The sequence below is a fragment of the Zalophus californianus genome, chromosome 4 (assembly GCF_009762305.2).
Source record: "Zalophus californianus isolate mZalCal1 chromosome 4, mZalCal1.pri.v2, whole genome shotgun sequence".
Taxonomy (NCBI): domain Eukaryota; kingdom Metazoa; phylum Chordata; class Mammalia; order Carnivora; family Otariidae; genus Zalophus; species Zalophus californianus.
In genome coordinates this window covers 93,898,383-93,915,476 of record NC_045598.1, presented here as the reverse complement: position 1 = coordinate 93,915,476, position 17,094 = coordinate 93,898,383, and the positions used below count along the sequence as shown (strand labels likewise).

At 41.9% G+C, this 17,094-nt stretch overlaps 1 protein-coding gene across 3 annotated transcripts in view; it reads left to right on the top strand.

Moving 5' to 3' along the window:
• LOC113912561 (adenosine receptor A3) overlaps positions 1–17,094 on the top strand; it is a 63,808-nt gene that overhangs the window by 5,395 nt on the left and 41,319 nt on the right. For 2 of the 3 annotated variants that reach the window (XR_004820049.1, XM_027575920.2), the window contains exon 2: positions 3,235–3,377. The gene's annotated coding sequence lies outside the window, so the exon portion shown is untranslated. Of the gene's footprint in view, positions 1–3,234; positions 3,378–3,779; positions 4,001–17,094 lie in introns of those variants that run through there. The other variant, XR_003516882.1, reaches the window with a different exon arrangement.

Below are 17,094 nucleotides of genomic sequence, written 5' to 3'. Positions count from 1 at the left end.
CAGCTTCCTGCCTACAATCAGAATGAGGAGACAATGCATACCCACATGGAACCTCTAGAAAATAATATTAGACAATAATATGTACTCAAACTCTATGTTACATGTGCACATTTTTAAGTACTATAGATGTTCACAGAAAGGATGATCAACAAGGACTTTTCCTGATGGTTTTAGACTTGAAACAGGTCTTGAGAAATGGATTTGAACTGACTAAGTAAGAGAAAAGGGAATGACAGAGAAATTCCAAAGTGAGGGAGATAGGAACCCAATGTAAGAAGTAGAAATGAGCATGATACTATACGTTTGAAAATCCTGGCCCATAAAGTAGGTCTTCTTCAGGAAGAGATGGACAATTCAGTTGGAGAGGTATGGAGGAGCCTAAAAGCCAGATAAAGAAATTTAGATGTACTAGGTAGAAATTAGGTTTCAGGAAGATACCTTTGTAACAGCATACTGGATGGAAGTTATCAAAAACTGTGAAGGGTCTGACATTTTACCCTGCCCGCAATCAACAAAGTTAGCCCCTTGCGAGGATGTTGGCAGAAGATGCAAGACTCCTGAGTCAGAGACAAAGGACTTTATTATTTGTGGTACAACAAGCAGTGTGAGTTTCAGTTTCGCATCCATTCTCCTTGCTCCTTGGGTCCCACAGAGGAGATGCAGAGTGAATGCTGTATACTCCCTGGTTTACTATCACAGCTGAGGAACCCCAGGCCTGAGAAACTCAAATCTTTTGTAGTGGTCTGCAAGAACCTCTGCCTGACTTTTGCCTGGAGGGGAATATTATCTGTATTAAACTAGACAGTACACAAACGTATTCTCTGCTCTAGAGGGAGACAGTCTGAAAATAGAGCCATCTGTGCCTCTGCTTGCAACAGGGGAAGCAACATGAGAAACCCATGAAAAATAGTTTCCCAGCAGAAGTAATCTGAAAAATAACAATTCAAGTATGAAGTCTTTGGGATATTTCATGTAAGCTCTATGAAATCTGAGATCTTACCTGTTGCTATTGGCTGAATGTTAGTGTCCCCTCCCCCCAAAATCCTATGTTGAAGCTCTAATCCCCAATGGGATGGTATTTGGAGGAAGGGCCTTTGGGAGGTAATTAGGTCATAAAGGTAGAGCCCTCACTGATGGAATTCGTGAACTTCTAAGATGATGATGATATCTCTCTGCCATGTGAGGATACAGAAGGAGGACATGTGCAAAGCAAGAAGATAGTCCTCAACGGACACTGGATCTGCTGGCACCTTGATCTTGGGCTTCCCAGCCTTCAGAACTGTGAGAGATAAATGTTTGTTATTTAAGCCACCCAGTCTGTGGTAATTTGTTAAAGCAGTCCACATTGACCAAGACACCTGTTGTCAGTCTTGTTCACTGTACAGGTCCTACAGATAAGTGTGTAATAGGCCTTTAATAAATATTTACTGTCTAATAAATATTTAGTGTCTAACAATTTTTTAGTGTTTATTATGTGCCAGGCCCAGTACTTATCACTTGACAAGCGTTAGTTAACATATTTAATCCTCATAGCAATAGGTACTTTTATTAATGGGATACACATAGACACATACGTAGAACAGTTCAGTTCAGCAAAGTTGAAGGATACAAGATCAATATATAAAAAATCAGTTGTATTTCTGTACACTAGCAATGAGCAATCCAAAACTGAAATAAAAAAAAATTCCATTTACAATACCATCAAAAAGAATGAAATACTTAAGGATAGATTATTGTTAAGAAGGCATTATTCCACTTCAAACCCACTAGTATGGCTAGTACCAAAAAGAAAGCCAAAGCCCAGGAAAACAACACAAAATAACAAGTGTTGGTGAGGATGTGGAGACATTGAAACACTTGTGCACCATTGGTGGGAACGTAAAATGGTGCAGGCTGTGGAAAACAGTATAGTGACTCTTTAAAAATTAAAAACAGAATTACCATATGATCTAGCAATTTCACTTCTGGATATATACCCCAAAGAACTGAAAGTAGGAACTCAGAACAGACATTTGTACACACATGTTCACAACAGCACCATTTACAATAACCCAAAGCAACTCAGGTGTCCATCACCGGGTGGATAAAAGAGATGTGGTATATACATGCAATGGAATATTTTTCAGTCTTAAAAAGGAAGGGAATTCCAACACAACTTACAACATGGATGAACTTTTGGAACATTGTGCTGAATGAAATAAGCTGGCTACAGAAGGACAAATCTCTATGATTCCACTTACATGAGGTACCTAGGGTAGTCAAATTCATGGACACAGAAAGTAGCATGGTGGTTGCCAGGGCTGTTCATAGAGAGGAAAGGAGTTATTGTTCAGTGGTTATGAGTTTCAGTTTTAGAAGATGAAAATAATTCTGGAGATGGATAGTGAAAATGGTTGTAAACAGTGTGAACAACCAAATGTGATATAGCCATATAATGGACTATTATTCAGCCATAAAAAGGAAGTACTGATACATGCTATAATATGGATGAATCTTAAAAACATTGTGTTAAGTGAAAGAATTCAGATACAAAAGGTCACATATTCTATTATTCCATTTATAGAAATAGTCAAATCCATAGAATCAGAATGTAGATTAATAGTTGCTAGGGAATGGGGGGAGGAGGGAATTGAGAAGTACGGGGTTTCTTTTTAGGTAGATAGAAATGTTCTGGAATGAGATAGTGGTGATTGTTGTACAACATGGGGCATATACAGAAAGTTACTACATTGTATAATTTAAAACTGGTACAGGGGTGCCTGGGTGGCTCAGTTGGTTAAGCATCCAGCTCCTGATTTCAGCTCAGGTCATGATCTCAAGGTTGTGAGATTGAGCCCCAAGTTGGGCTCTGTGCTGAATGTGGAGCCTGCTTAAGATTCTCTCTCTCCCTCTCCCTCTGCCCCTCCCCCTTCCCCAAATAATGTATGTACACCTGAGTTCACACAGAACTTTAGTTTCTTTCTTTCTCTCTCTCTTTCTCTTTCTCTTCTCTTCTCTTCTCTTCTCTTCTCTCTCTCTCTTTCTTTCTTGTTCATCAGTAAAAAGTACCCATTAAAAACTGCACTTAACAGTTGGGTTACCAAATAACTTATACCTCTGCTATGTGTATGGTTAGTAAAATTTCTTTAGAACCGTTCTAGATATTATAACCTCGTGGGGGAACCTACCAATAGACTTTTGATTTCAGTTTCCCATTGCATTCCAAATTCTGGTTTTTATGTTTTCTTTTATCAGGAGAAAACTGAGTTTGTGAAGGGGTAGACATACAGCTACACAGTTACTCACCTGGCATTTCAGAAGGCTGGTTGCAGTTCTCCAAGAACAAATCCCAAGAAGTTTCATGGTGAAATAAACAGAAATCTGCAAGTAATACTTTGGTAAGATATTGTGGGAGTCAATACTGTTGTATTTATGCAGGTTGGTTAGCTCATCTGTATGAGTGGTCAGACAATTTCCCTAGAGAATTAAGAATTTAAAAGGATGCTCTTGGAGCTGCTAAAAACCAGAAAAATTTTTATTTTATATTTTCATCTCTCCATGGTTACCAATAGAAATACACATTACAAATTTCAAGTCTAAGAACTGGTCTGGTCTAGGACAAACACGTCTGGTATTATAAGTACGTGCGTAAGAGAAATGCTCCCTTCACGGCCTACGTTGAAGACCAAGGGCATCTGTGTGGCTGTGTGGTATGATGTCTGCACTGCTGTAAATCAGATTTCCCCACCCTTAGGTGACTGTTCCTAAACTTCACTTCTCTCTTCAAACTCTCCACATAGCCCTCCACTTGTCTCTCGAATGGCGCCTGCTACTGCATCAAAAGAATGGAGGCCGCCAGGCAGCTTCCTGCAGCTCCTACAGTCCTTCTGCCCACGTGGAAGGGAGCCACACAGCCACTTCTCCTTTGTCTGACCTCTGTGCATCATCCCCCAGTTCAATGGCTATTTAAAGAAGGAGATGCTAGCGGGAACATAAACCTCTTACATTAAAATTCGCCTCTTGCTTCTCCTCTCCAGTTGTTTCTTCTGAAGGCAGGAGCCATTTTCCTGTCTCTTTCAATCTTGACTCACCAAATTTCTCAACCTCAACCAGACCCAGTTTTATTGCTGTCCCTCACAGCTTCTTGAGACTCTCCACTTCTGTGGCTTCCGTGAGGCTCCTCTCTTCAAGGGGTCTTAGATTCTCAGACTCTTTTACGGGTCCCTCTTCCCCTGCCCGTCCCTTGAGGTTGGGTCCCTCAGGGTTCTGCCTTAGCTCCTTGCTTTTCTCTCTGTTTCCCCCTCCTGGTTATCTCATTTCTTTATGTGATTATAACCATCATGTACATGTGGATGCCTGCTAAGCATCACTACTTGGAGATCCCATAGGCACCCCAAACTTGGCATGTCCCAAATTGCCTTGCCTACACATTTATCCCTCCTTTTTCAGTTTCCCCGCAACTTACCTACTGATTTCAGTTTTCTCATCACTGTACCAGTCAGGATTCTGTTAGGGTGCTCATAGATGATTTCAGATCCCCTATATGGACCTTGAGCTAAGAATAAGAATGGAAAGCTCTGAGTTCATCATTTCCTTCTCTAAGTTCTTCAGCACACTTAGAAGCAACCAATCAATCCTATTATAGCTCGTATTGTCACTAAAATATCCTATTGCAGCAGACACTTGTTCACCCAAAGCTTTACCTTTTATGGCAGAAGTTGGCAAAGTAGCTTCCCGGACCAAAATCTGGCTTGCTCTCTGTTTTTGTAAATAAAGTTTGATCAGAACACAGCCACGCCCATTCATATACTTATGGTCTAATGGCTGCTTTTGAGCTACAACCACAGAGTTGAGTGGCTGTGGCTCACAAAGCCTAAAATATTTACTATCAGTCCCTTTCCAGAAAAAGTTTGCCAACCCTGTTCTATAAGCATTTGATTAAAGGTGGCAAGGTATGACAATTTGTGTAACTGTTTTTGTCACTTCATGCCACATAGTACTAGTGTCTTCTTTACCACTGGAAACCGGGGCCATTAGTACCACCTTTAAGTCTAACAAAATCAGACAATGAATTCCATATAACCCAGAACCTATTCAGAGAACTCATCCTTTGGGCCCTAGACCCTGGAATCCTGTCCAGCACTAAATTCTCTGTCAGAGAATTTTCAATCCGAGAAGCAAAACCCCTTGAGATTAGACCTCACACCATTGTGAGATGTGGTTACATGGTCTCCGTGAGGTCGTGTTCTCTGTGCCTGGTGCAGAGCGCGAAGTTTGCAGGGCGGAAAGTCAGGAAGAGAAGGAGGAGGTAAAGTGGGGGAGGAAGAGCAGGAACCGGCTGGAACCCAGAGCCTTGAGCTGGAGGCCCATGAAGAAGGACTGGAGCCTGCATTGGTTTCTCATCACCTCCAGCTTCGACAGGAGGAGCTGACCTACTTTGCTATGGAGCTAAATACTCACTTGTCCCAGGCGTCAGAAAAGTTGAAGGAAGACCCAGGAGGACGTGGAGCAGCTGCAGGACGGGCTGTGGCCCCACACCAAGGAGATGAGCCGGTAGATCATTGACGATGAGCATGAGGTCCATCCATGCCTCCTGCTTCTGCACCAACTTTATGCGCGTGAAAACATGGTTGCTTCTTCCCTTCCACTTTCCGAAGCTCACATAAAATGTCTCTTTGGTCCACCCTAACCAGAAACATACGAAGAGGAGGGTTCTGGGAAATAGTCATTTTAACCAAATCAACACATTAAGAAACCACCGCAATCACATTCCCAACTATTAACTTTTTAATTGAATGATTTTAAATTTTGATTAAATTACTTAAAATTTCCAATTTATGTTTTCTGTCTCTCTGTGCATCTCCAATGTATCTAGTCTCAAGTAATGGTGCACTACTCACTGGACTTCTAAAGCTGGGTACCTGGGTTCATTTCTTCCATCCTCACCATTGGTCACTCACCAAGTCTTGCTCATTTTAGGTCCTAAATATATTTCTAATGTGTATGTTCTTTTTAACAATGAACTAGCACTGCCCTAGTCTAAGCTTATCTCATCTTTTGGCTTTTTGCTATCACCGCCTAACCAGTCTCCCTGCCTTTGATTTTGTCCTGCTGAAATCCATCCTTCTTTCTATACTGCCTCAAGCACAAATTGAATTACATCTTGTATTCTCCCATTTACTACTCCGGAGTATTATACTTGGTAGGAACAGGGAGATACTGTGTAGGGCTATAACTTTCTTTGCTTTTCTGTGTTCGCAGGTGGGGGTTTTTTGGTGCTAAAATTCAAATAACACAAAACTTAGTATTTTAACCACTTTTAAGTGTGGTTTAAGAGCATGAAGTATACCTATATTGTTGTGACACTGTTCCCACCATCCAGCTCCAGAATTGTTTTCATCTTCCCACACTGAAACTCTGTACCCATTAGATACTCCCCAGCTCCTGGCAACCATCATTCTACTTTCTCTCTGTGAATTTGATTATTGGCTACTCTAGGTACTTCACCTAAGTGGAATTGTACAGTATTTGTGTTTTTTGTTTTTTGGTTTTTTTTTTTGTGACTGGTTACTTCACCCAGCATAATATCCTCAAGGCTCATCGTGTGGTAGCCTGTGTCAGAATTTCCTTCCTTTTAAAAGCTGAATTATATTCTGGGGCACCTGGGTGGCTCAGTCAGTTAAGGTCATGATCTCAGGGTCCTAAGATTGAGCCTCTCTCCAGGCTCCCTGCTTAGCAGGGTGTCTCCTCGAGATTCTTTCCCTCTGCCCCTCCCCTTCTCCGCCTCCCTACTCTCCCTGCTTACTCTCTTTCTCTCTCTCTAAAATAAATAATTAAATAAAAATTTTAAAAGGCTGAATAATATTCTGTTGTATGAATACACCACATTTTGCTTATCCATTTTTCTGTCAATGGACATTTGTGTTGTTTCCATCTTCTGGCTGTGTGGGTAATGCTGCTGTGAACGTGGGTGTACACATCTCTGAGTTTCTGCTTTCAGTTCTTTTGGGTATACCCAAAAGTGGCATTTCTGGATCATATAGTAGTTCTATTTTTAATTTGTTGAGGAACTGCCATACTCTTTTCCATATTTCCACCAGCGGCAGGATTTCTCACTTCTCCACATCCTCACAATACTTGTTCATTTACTGTTTGTTTTAGTAATAGCCACCTAATGGATGCGAACTGGTATCTCCCTGGGGTTTTGACTTGCGTTTCCCTACTGATTAGTCATGTTGAGCATCTTTTCATGTGCTTAATGGCCATTTGTATATCTTCCTTGGAGAAATGACCATTCAACTCAGTTTGCCCATTTTTTAATTTGGTTGTTTTTTCATTGTTGGGATTTAGGAGATTATATATATTGTATATGTATATATGTATGTACATATATGTGTGTGTGTATATATATATATATATAATTTATTAACCTCTTATCAGATATATGATTCGCAATTATTTTCTCCAGTTCCATGGTTGCCTTTTTACTCTGTTAATAGTGTCTTTTGATGCACAAATTTTAAAATTTTTTTAAAAGTTTTAAATTTTGATATAGTCCAATTTACCTATTTTTTTCTTTTGTTGCGTGTGCTTTTGATGTCATATCCAAGAAATCACTGCCACATCCAATGTCATGAAGCTTTCGCCTTGTGTTTTCTTCTAAGAGGTTTCTAGTTTTAGCCTTTATGTTTAGATCTTAGATCCATTTTGAGTCAATTTTTGTATGTGATGTAAGGTAAGGGTAACTTTATGTGTGAATATCCAGTTTTCCCAACACTTTTTGTTGAAAAGATTGTCCTTTCCTCATTGAATAGTCTTCAAACTCTTGTCAAAAATCATTTACCATATATGTTGTTTATTTCTGGGCACTCTATTCTATTCCATTGATCTATATATTTGTCTTTATATTAGTACCACACTGTTTGCATTACAGTAGCTTTGTAATAGGCTTTGAAATCAGGAAGTGTGATGCCGCCAGCATTTTTTTTTAAATTGGAATTTCTTTCTTTTTTTTAAATTAACATATAATGTATTATTTGTTTCAGGGGTACAGGTCTGTGATTCATCAGTCTTGCACAATTCACAGCGCTCACCACAGCACATACCCTCCCCAGTGGCCATCACCCATCCCTCCCACCCCCTCCACCCCGGCAATCCTCAGTTTGTTTCCTAAGATTGAGAGTCTCTTATGGTTTGTCTCCCTCTCTGGTTTCATCTTGTTTCATTTTTTCCTCTCTTCCCCTATGAGCCTCTGCCTTGTTTCTCAAATTCCAAATATCGGTGAGATCATATGATAATTGTCTTTCTCTGATTGACTTATTTCACTTAGCATAATACCCTCTAGTTCCATCCATGTCCTTGCAAATGGCAAGATTTCTCCAGCATTTTTTTTTTTTTTTAAGATTGTTTTTGCTATGGGTGGCTGGGTGGCTCAGTTGGTTAAGCAACTGCCTTCGGCTCAGGTCATGATCCTGGAGTCCCTGGATCGAGTCCCACATCAGGCTCCCTGCTCGGCAGGGAGTCTGCTTCTCCCTCTGACCCTCCCCCCTCTCATGTGCTCTCTCTCTCTCTCTCTCTCATTCTCTCTGTCTCAAATAAATAAAATCTTTAAAAAAAAAGATTGTTTTTGCTATTTGGGGTTGTAGTTCCTAGTTTTTTTTTTTAATAAAATGAGTATTAATTTCATGATAACAAAACATTAAAAGGCAAATTTAATAAAGTGTTATCTATCCAAACAGCTCCCTACATAAACAAAGCAAAACTCATCAATGGGTCCTCACCGTGTGCTGAATAAAGTCCAAACTCCTTAGCAGGCCATTCAATGTTCTCCACATCCTGCTTCTATAGATTTACCCTTCTTTGTCTCACCTCTGTCCCCACCTTTCACCTTGTGCTTCTTCTATAAATTCTGAACTTATGCCTAACTGCTTGCATTTCTTATCACAGCCCATCTCTTTATACCGCTGGACCTTTGCTTATACCGTTCCACCTGCTAAGAGCACCCTTCCTACTTTTTGGGAGTGACTCCTGCTTATTCTTCCTTTAGAAATTAGGTTATATGCCATCTTTTTCAAGAAGCTTTTCCCAACCCCCCATGTTGGGCTACAACCCGCTCTTCTGAGTTCCAGTGGTCTCAAGTCTATGTTGCTCCGTTAAGACATCATATTATATAGCACTTGCGTGTTAAGTTCTTCAGGATCAGAGACCAGATTTTCTTCTATTTTTGTTTAACTTCCAGTGGCTGCACACAATTTTTGCCACATAGATTATATTTGTTAAAGTTAATTCAACAGAACCAAAAGGAATTTTGTGTGTCTAAGGCAAGGGCCTGTTGCTAAGGTTGGGATATCATTGCCATTGGCAAAGGGAGGCCCAACTAGGACCAATTCTCTTGTATTGCTCCTGAAGATCAGGCTCACTGGGATGTAGAATATACAAAATTTTGCAGGGGAATATAAGTATCAGATGACTTCCATATCATAGTTTGGGAAAGCTCTCCTGTTGCCAAATAACCATGCAGGGCATCTATTTGAAAAAGTAGATAAAATTTGGGTCATTCCAAAGGCTACTAGGCAAAAATCCAATTCCTCTGTGATGTAGGAGTCCTTTCCTGGAGGAATGCCAGAGGTCCTGGGAAGCTTTTTATTCTTGAGTGCATTAAGATGGAAACATGCTTTACTCAACCTTCGCTCTTTAATTCTTGCAACTCTCTCCCCAAATGCATTCCAATGACTGCAGAAGTTGCAATTATTTTGTAGACAGTATGGTTCGACACCCAAAGGAGATTCTGTACCCTTGGCTTCTGGGACCTCAAAGATGAGCCAAATGCGTTTAGGCAAAATATGTAGTAGTGGGTGCCCACTCTGTGGGGCCGGATGCCAGGAGAGGCTGATTCAGCAGCCACAACAAGAGACACACGCTCATCAGGAACTTCCTGCTCATGCCCTACTCAGAGCCATTAGTCATACACAGACATGGCGTGTCCAAGCAATGAACCTGATAATGGAAAGACCACAATTTGTGTAGCCATGTGAAGGGTGTGAGGATGAACTTCCCAATGCCAACCCTCCTTCTGTATTTGGTAAACTTGAGAGCAAGGAGTCACTGGGGTACAACATAGTTTTCTGCACAGTATCTTGTCTATAACTGGTAAACGTTTGATACAATATGTAATTCCAGAAGAACACATTGTGTTTTTCAGTGAAATTTCTGTAGTTGTCTGTATTATCATAGGAAGTGCATTTTTAACGGCTGGTATCATCCATGACCTCATCCTGATATGCTCAATTTTGTGATGCAACCATTCTTTAAAAAACTGTGAAAATGCCATATGAGCTGACAAATGGCAAACAAGCAGTCTTTAATTTTAAATGTTTAGGTATTTAAGGAGAGGACTGAAAGAAAATGAGAAGCCCCGTTCTGGTAGTAAGGACACAGGGGTTGGGGGGATCCCCTTGAATAAATGAATAGTAACTAAAACGGTCCAGCAAAAAAGATCACATCCATTTTGGGTGTCTGGCTGGCTCAGTGGTAGAGCGCACAACTCTTGACTCAGGGTCGTGAGTTCGAGCCCACCTCAGGTATAGAGTTTAAAAAAGGATCTATTTTAATCCTGGTTACCATGGCCCCTGTGTGTTTCATGTTGCTAATTATATTGTTTTAATTTTCCTTAAGGTTTATTAATTCCAGATTAGATATATCTTCCTTAGTCTTGGTAAAATAGGATTGTTTCCCTCGGAAACATAATCTGTATTCCTCAGCATTTCCAAATGTGTTCAAACTAACTTCTTTCTAATTCCCTGAAATCACATGTCCACAAGGGAAGGTTCCCCTTAAAGGAGAACTTTCTGGTGTCCCAGGACAGCTCGTTCCAGGGACAATTTTCCAAAGTGCTGCTCAGACTTTGAGCCTCTTTGGCCTCCATTATCCCAAAAAGGAAGTTTCCCCTTTAAACAAAGTCGTAAGTGCCATTGACATCCCTGCGTATATCGCGGGAAGATGAGCTCTGACATCAGATCACCCTCAGGTGCTCAGCAAGTCTTCCTTGAGCACCTGCAGAGAGCTCCGTGCTGTGCTAGGAGCTATTCAGTCATTCCGTGCAGGAATTTACCAAGCCCCTACACTCTGCTGGACACTGGAATACAAAACAAAAAGGATGGCTCCTGTGTTCAAACTGCTCAGAGTCCAGGCGAGGAGAGAGCTGACGCACAAGGAATCATACAGCAATCTGAGCAGTCTTGTGTTAGAGCTGAGGGCCCAGGGTAACCCGAAAGGAAACCATGATTCTGGCGTTGAGGAAGAGGAACTCGATGACGATACTTGACGCCATGCCCTGAAGGATGAGTGAAATTTTACCAGTTGAAGAAAGAGTTGGGTGAGAACAGTGGGGAAATGAGTTTGGGTAGACGAGGTGGTTGCAGGAAAACATGAAAACCAAGGGGAGGAATTCGGACCTGAATTGGTGGGTAAGAGGATGCAGCCAACCGTAGGCTGAGGAGCAGAAGAACAGCATGACAGGTGAGTTGTTCCAGGAAAATTCCTCAGGCGTAACACTTGGAGACAAGAGAGGTTGGCCTGAAGGGAGCCAGGTAGCTCTTGCAGATGCCAGTCTGTTGGAGGGTGATGAAGCCTGGGGATGAGGTGACAGAAGAAGGAATGGAGAGGGACAGGGCTTGGCTCCCGGTGGGAGACGAACAAATGTCTGTTGAGAAAATATTTAAATGGATACGTGATAGCCCTGGATGTATCAAAAGGGAGCGAACATAAAACATGACCGACTCTAAGGATTTGAGCCAACATGACAAGAAGAATGGCTTATCATTTCATTGACAGGGAGGAGGAGTATGAGAGATGAAGTGTATTCCAAGAAAAAAAAAGTAACCAGTCCCTATAAAGTCCTGTAGGGTAGACTTTTGCTTCCTTCTGAGTGCGGCACTTAGTATATAGCAATTTATCAGTAAGGGTTAACTAATAGGAAGTTAAAAATGCAAATAAGTAGGGGAAACAAGGGCATGGCTCTTAGCCTCTCCGGGGTCCTAAGATGGTTTGTCCTGGGGATACCTCTCGAAGGGCAGCTTGGGCCCTTAGCCTCTTTGGCCTTGGTTTCCTGGTCTGAAAAATGTGGGAGTTGATTGGCGGCTAGCTAACATCCTTCTGGTGTTAAAAATCAGTGACTTTGTTCTTTTTGCTGATACTGGTGTTCTTTCTCCTATGAAACAACTTAGAAAATGAACCTCAATTTCTCAGGGTTTATTCCTTTCCCGGGAAGTGAGCAGAGGAAACTGATATATGAGGTACAGAGAGAATCCAAAGGGCTCTGAGCTGAAGGGCTATTTCTCAGTTTGAAGGATCCCATTGCCAAAAATGGAAGTGGTGTTTGGAGTGTTGTTTTTGCCATGTCCCCTGGACTTAAATGGAACTGAATTCTCTTGCAAAGATGGAGAGGAGAGGAGGGGGTGTCTTGCCTGGGAGCTGGCTGCTAATCTATGTACCGGAGGTCCAAGTTCAAATATGCTTTCAGAAAAGCTTCAGTTCATTTTTCTCCACACACAATGGAGCTGTTGTGCCTCCAGAAGCTGGGAGAAGGCAGCTGGATTTCTAGAGCCCCATGGCCAGCATCTTTCTGATTCCTCTTTGATTCTCTTCTTTTGGAGACACACCCCACAGGACACATTGGTCTGGAGAATAAAATACCAGTCAGTCATTGTCATAAAGTCTAGAAAACAAGAAGCGTACCCCGTATGGGCGTTATCAGGCCCTCATTAGCACTTGGCCTAAGTGAATCATTCAGCTGTATGTGAAAAAAGTCTTTTCAGTAGAACAGGGGCATTAAATACTTGGATCTCGCCTAAATGATTTGCCCTGCCTATGCCGACCATTTTAGGTAGGTAAGTTCCCGGACTGCTGGGTCCTTGTGCTGTGTTAGTTTAATTCTGTGAACTACGCCATACAGGAATGTGTTGAATAAATGCCCATCTGATTTCAAAGGTCCAGAAGGATTTCTGTGCCTCCTGCTTATAGGATCTAATCAGATGGTCTCTGAAATGGCTCTGGCTCTCTTTTGGGGAAAAATGTCTAAAATGAGAAATTGTGTTTTTTTCTGCTAAACTCTGTGTGATAGTTTTTTGTGTGTGTGATTTCTCTTTAAACAGATGAAATTTGAGGAACTGGCATGAAAGGAAACTGAAGTTGAGAGATAGGGATAGGTGGATGCATTTAGATACAGTGATGGTGATAATTGACATTTATTCAGTGCTTGCTCTGTGCCAGGCACTGGTTGAGGCACCTAAGTGAATTTAATTCACTTAGTCCTATAAAATGACTCTATAAAATATATATTCTGTATATATTATAGATATGACTCTATAAAATAGACTCTATAAAATAGATGTTATCTTTATTTCCCTGAAGAAGAAACACAGGGAGATTAAATCACAAAGCTGAGAGGTCGTTGAGCCAGGCTCCCAAAAGTGGTACTTAGGGCCACAGACTATACTCATTTCCTGTGAGCAGGGTGTTCCCCAAACGTTCATGCCTCTTGGCTTTATGTTGTGTTGTGTTCTAGAGATGCATGTTGTGTGGTATGTGTTATGTTTTAGTTCCGGGTACAGGTCTTAGCTATTCATTGTCTTTATACTCTGCTTCCCAGATATAAGAGGAGCAGAAAGTAATAGAAGAGTAAATAGGAGGGGAAAGCAAGGGAAGAAGTCGTGACATTGAGTCATACACGTGTGCATGCACATGCAGACACATACACACGCACACACACTCACAGCTGACCCATTTGTTTATTTTATACTCACATCACCCATGTGCTCTCGCAAGCTCCTTTCCTGCCAGTTTATACATAGTCCTTCCCTGAGGGATCAGTCCTTTCCAGTCCAGGTCATGGGAAGGGGCAGGAAGGGGATGATTTCCCTTCCAAGAGCCTGCCGGAAAACCATGTTTGGACAGGGTCACTTATAAGAATTGATCAATAAGAATAGCAACTGTGAAGGCCAAACCTCTATGAGTAAAACAGTGCAATCAGCACCTCTAGGAGCATAGAAGGAAATCTGTCCTGTCCTTCAGGAGCTCAGCATTGACAAGAGCAAACACAGGTTTGGTGTGTCATCCCCCACCTGTGCCCACAAGCCAGGAGGCCAAGATTAATATCTTGGGACATATTGTGGGATATGCTGTTGTGTGCTCTATAGTTTCTTGTACCCTGGATTTAAAAATAACTTTAACTCATGGGGTGCCTGGGCGACTCAGATGGTTGGGCATTGCCTTCAGCTCAGGTCATAATTTCCAGGTGCTGGGATCGAGACCCATGTCGGGCTCCCATCTCAGTGGGGAGTCTGTTTCTCCCTCTCCCTCTGCCTCTCCCCCTGCTTGTGCTCTCTCTGTCTCTGTCTCTCTCTCTCTCAAATGAATAAATAAAATCTTAAAAAAAAATAACTCCAAATCTTACAACCATACAATCAAATGCTGTGTCATTACAATGAATGAAGTTGAATTAATATTAAAAGATGTCCACGGGGGTACCTGGGTGGTTTGCTTGGTTAAGTGGTTAAGCGTCTGACTCTGGCTCAGGTTATGATCTCAGGGTCCTGGGATCCAGCCCACTTGGGGGATGGGGAGGAGGGTCCCCCTGCTCAGCGGGGATTTTGCTTGTCTCTCTGCCCCTCCCCCCACTCGTGCTCTCTCTGTCTCTCTCTTTCTCAAATAAATAAATAAATAAAGCTTTAAAAAGGAGAAAGAAAGATATCGATGGTATATTTATTAGGTGAAATAAGCTTGCACAGTAGGACACTTGGTATGATCCCATTTGTGTAACAAAGATAGAAATACAGGCATAATAACAATAATAACACACAACAATAATACCTGTATAGTGCTTATTATACACCAATCATTATTCTAAGTGCTTTACATTTGTTAACTTACTAACCTTCACAACAATCCTGTAAAATGGATACTAATATTATCTCAAGTTTATATGAAGAAATCAAAGAAGGGGAAGTTAAGAACTTGCTCAAGATCACCCAACTAAATGGCAAAGTCAGACTTCAAATCTCCAGCATCCTGGCTCCGGAGTGTCTATTATTAACCCGTATGCTGCACTATAAATGCCATGTGAGCACAGAACAATTCTGGACAAATACACAGCAAGCTGCTAACAATCCCCAGCTGAGAGGAGTGGAAATGATGGTGAACTAAGGGGCAGGACAGGAAAATGTGCTTTTATAATACATCCCTTTGCACTCCGGGGGCATTATTCTCAAACTATCGTATGATTTGTTTACGGTTTTAAGAATCCTTTAGCAGCTCCAGACAACCATTAAATCTGGGCAGATTCTGTTTCCAGGAGAAAATGAGACGTGGGTTGGCTACACGTAGAAAAGAAAGAGCAGGATTTGACTTAAGGAGAAGAGGTGATGTGAGTGAGGCACTTGGAGGCGGCAGAACCCAGGAGACAGGAAGGGCGACGTGCTTGCTGGGGGTGTGGCAGGGAGCTGGGGGTTAGTGCTTAATGGGTACAGTTTCAGTTTTACAAGATTAAAAGAGAGGGGTAGGACTCTCAACTCTAGGAAACAAACTGAGGGTGGCTGGAGGGGTGGGGTGGGGGGATGGGGTAGCTGGGTGATGGGCATGAAGGAGGGCACCTGATGTCATGAGCACCAGGTGTTATATGCAACTGATGAATCACTGAGCTCTACCTATGATAACACATTACATGTTGATTAATTGAATTTAAATTAAAAGCTAAATTAAATAAAGAGGTTTGGGGATGGATGGTGGTGGTGGTTGCACAAAAGTGTGAATGTGTCTACTACCACTGAACCGTGCACTTAAAGAATTGGTTGGATGGTAAATTTTATGTTAAGTGTATGTTGCTACAATAAAAAAGAAATTGAAGAGGATAAAAAAAAAGAGAGAAGTGGGAAGAAGAGCACAGAGGAGCCAGGAGAGGCAACCAAGAAGGGAAAGGAGTTGAAATTGGTGCGTAAATGCGTGCCGAGGAACTTGGCTGGCTGACGCGGCCAGTTTTTACGACCTATACTTAAATACAGAGTCTCAGTGGGGGGAAAACTTATGTTCTGTGGGTACAGAAATAAAATATTTTGCACACTTTATAAATTAACCAGCAATTGTCCTTTTGGGGGTTGGTTAGAGGGTCCCAGGGAGAATTCCAATCATAACACATTTACTTGTCTCCACCCTAAGACTGGGTATTTCGGTTTGGAGGCAAGTTGCTGTTTTAAAGCAGAAGTGACCTCCCTGTCTCTGAAAAACGCAAATACAAGTTGATCCTCTTTTCTACAGAGCAGTATGGATAAACAGGACCACCCACAAACACACTAGTGCGGGAGAGCAGGGACCAGATTTAGCAGCCGGGGACACCTTGCTGGCCTGCTGGTGAGGTGGGCCCATGCCAGCAGATCCCAGTAGCTCCTTTGCCAAGTCTGCTATCAGCTCACCCACCTTTGCCCTTGAACTAGAGCCAAGGTCTCTGGAGGAAGGAGTGTGCTATTGCCTTTCCTATCGGGGCCTTCCTAGCACCCACTGAGGTCAGGCTGTACACAGGGCTGAGTGGCTCCCAGGGCTTCATGTGTGGGGCATTGTCACTGGAAAGACTGAATCTCTGGAAAAGACAGCCCGTAAAGGACCGTCAGTCAAGGTCAACAACAATCATCCCCACGTGGGACATCTCCGACAATTTTGATTTATCGGGAGTACAAATGAGATTGTCTTAGTTTTTCTTAGGCTTGGATGGACTTCACTTTGGAGCACAGCATGTCTTCATTTTGGCAAGTATGAAGAGGTACCACCTTCCTATCTCTTTCTTGTGGTCACCATTTCATCTCCAGATAGCTACCTTAATAGTAATTATAGTTAGAGTTACTGAGTGACTACTACATGCCAGGAATCATACCTGAACACTTCCCACAAGAACATGCTGCAATGGGGAATATCGCCACCATTTTATAAATGCATGAAACTGATCATCAGAGAAGTTATGAGCCTTATCCAGGGACACTCACTTGTGGCAGAGGTGGGATTTGATCCTAGGTCTGTTCAGCTCCAAAGCTGGTAAATTTGTATATTAAATTTGTGCATTATACATTATGC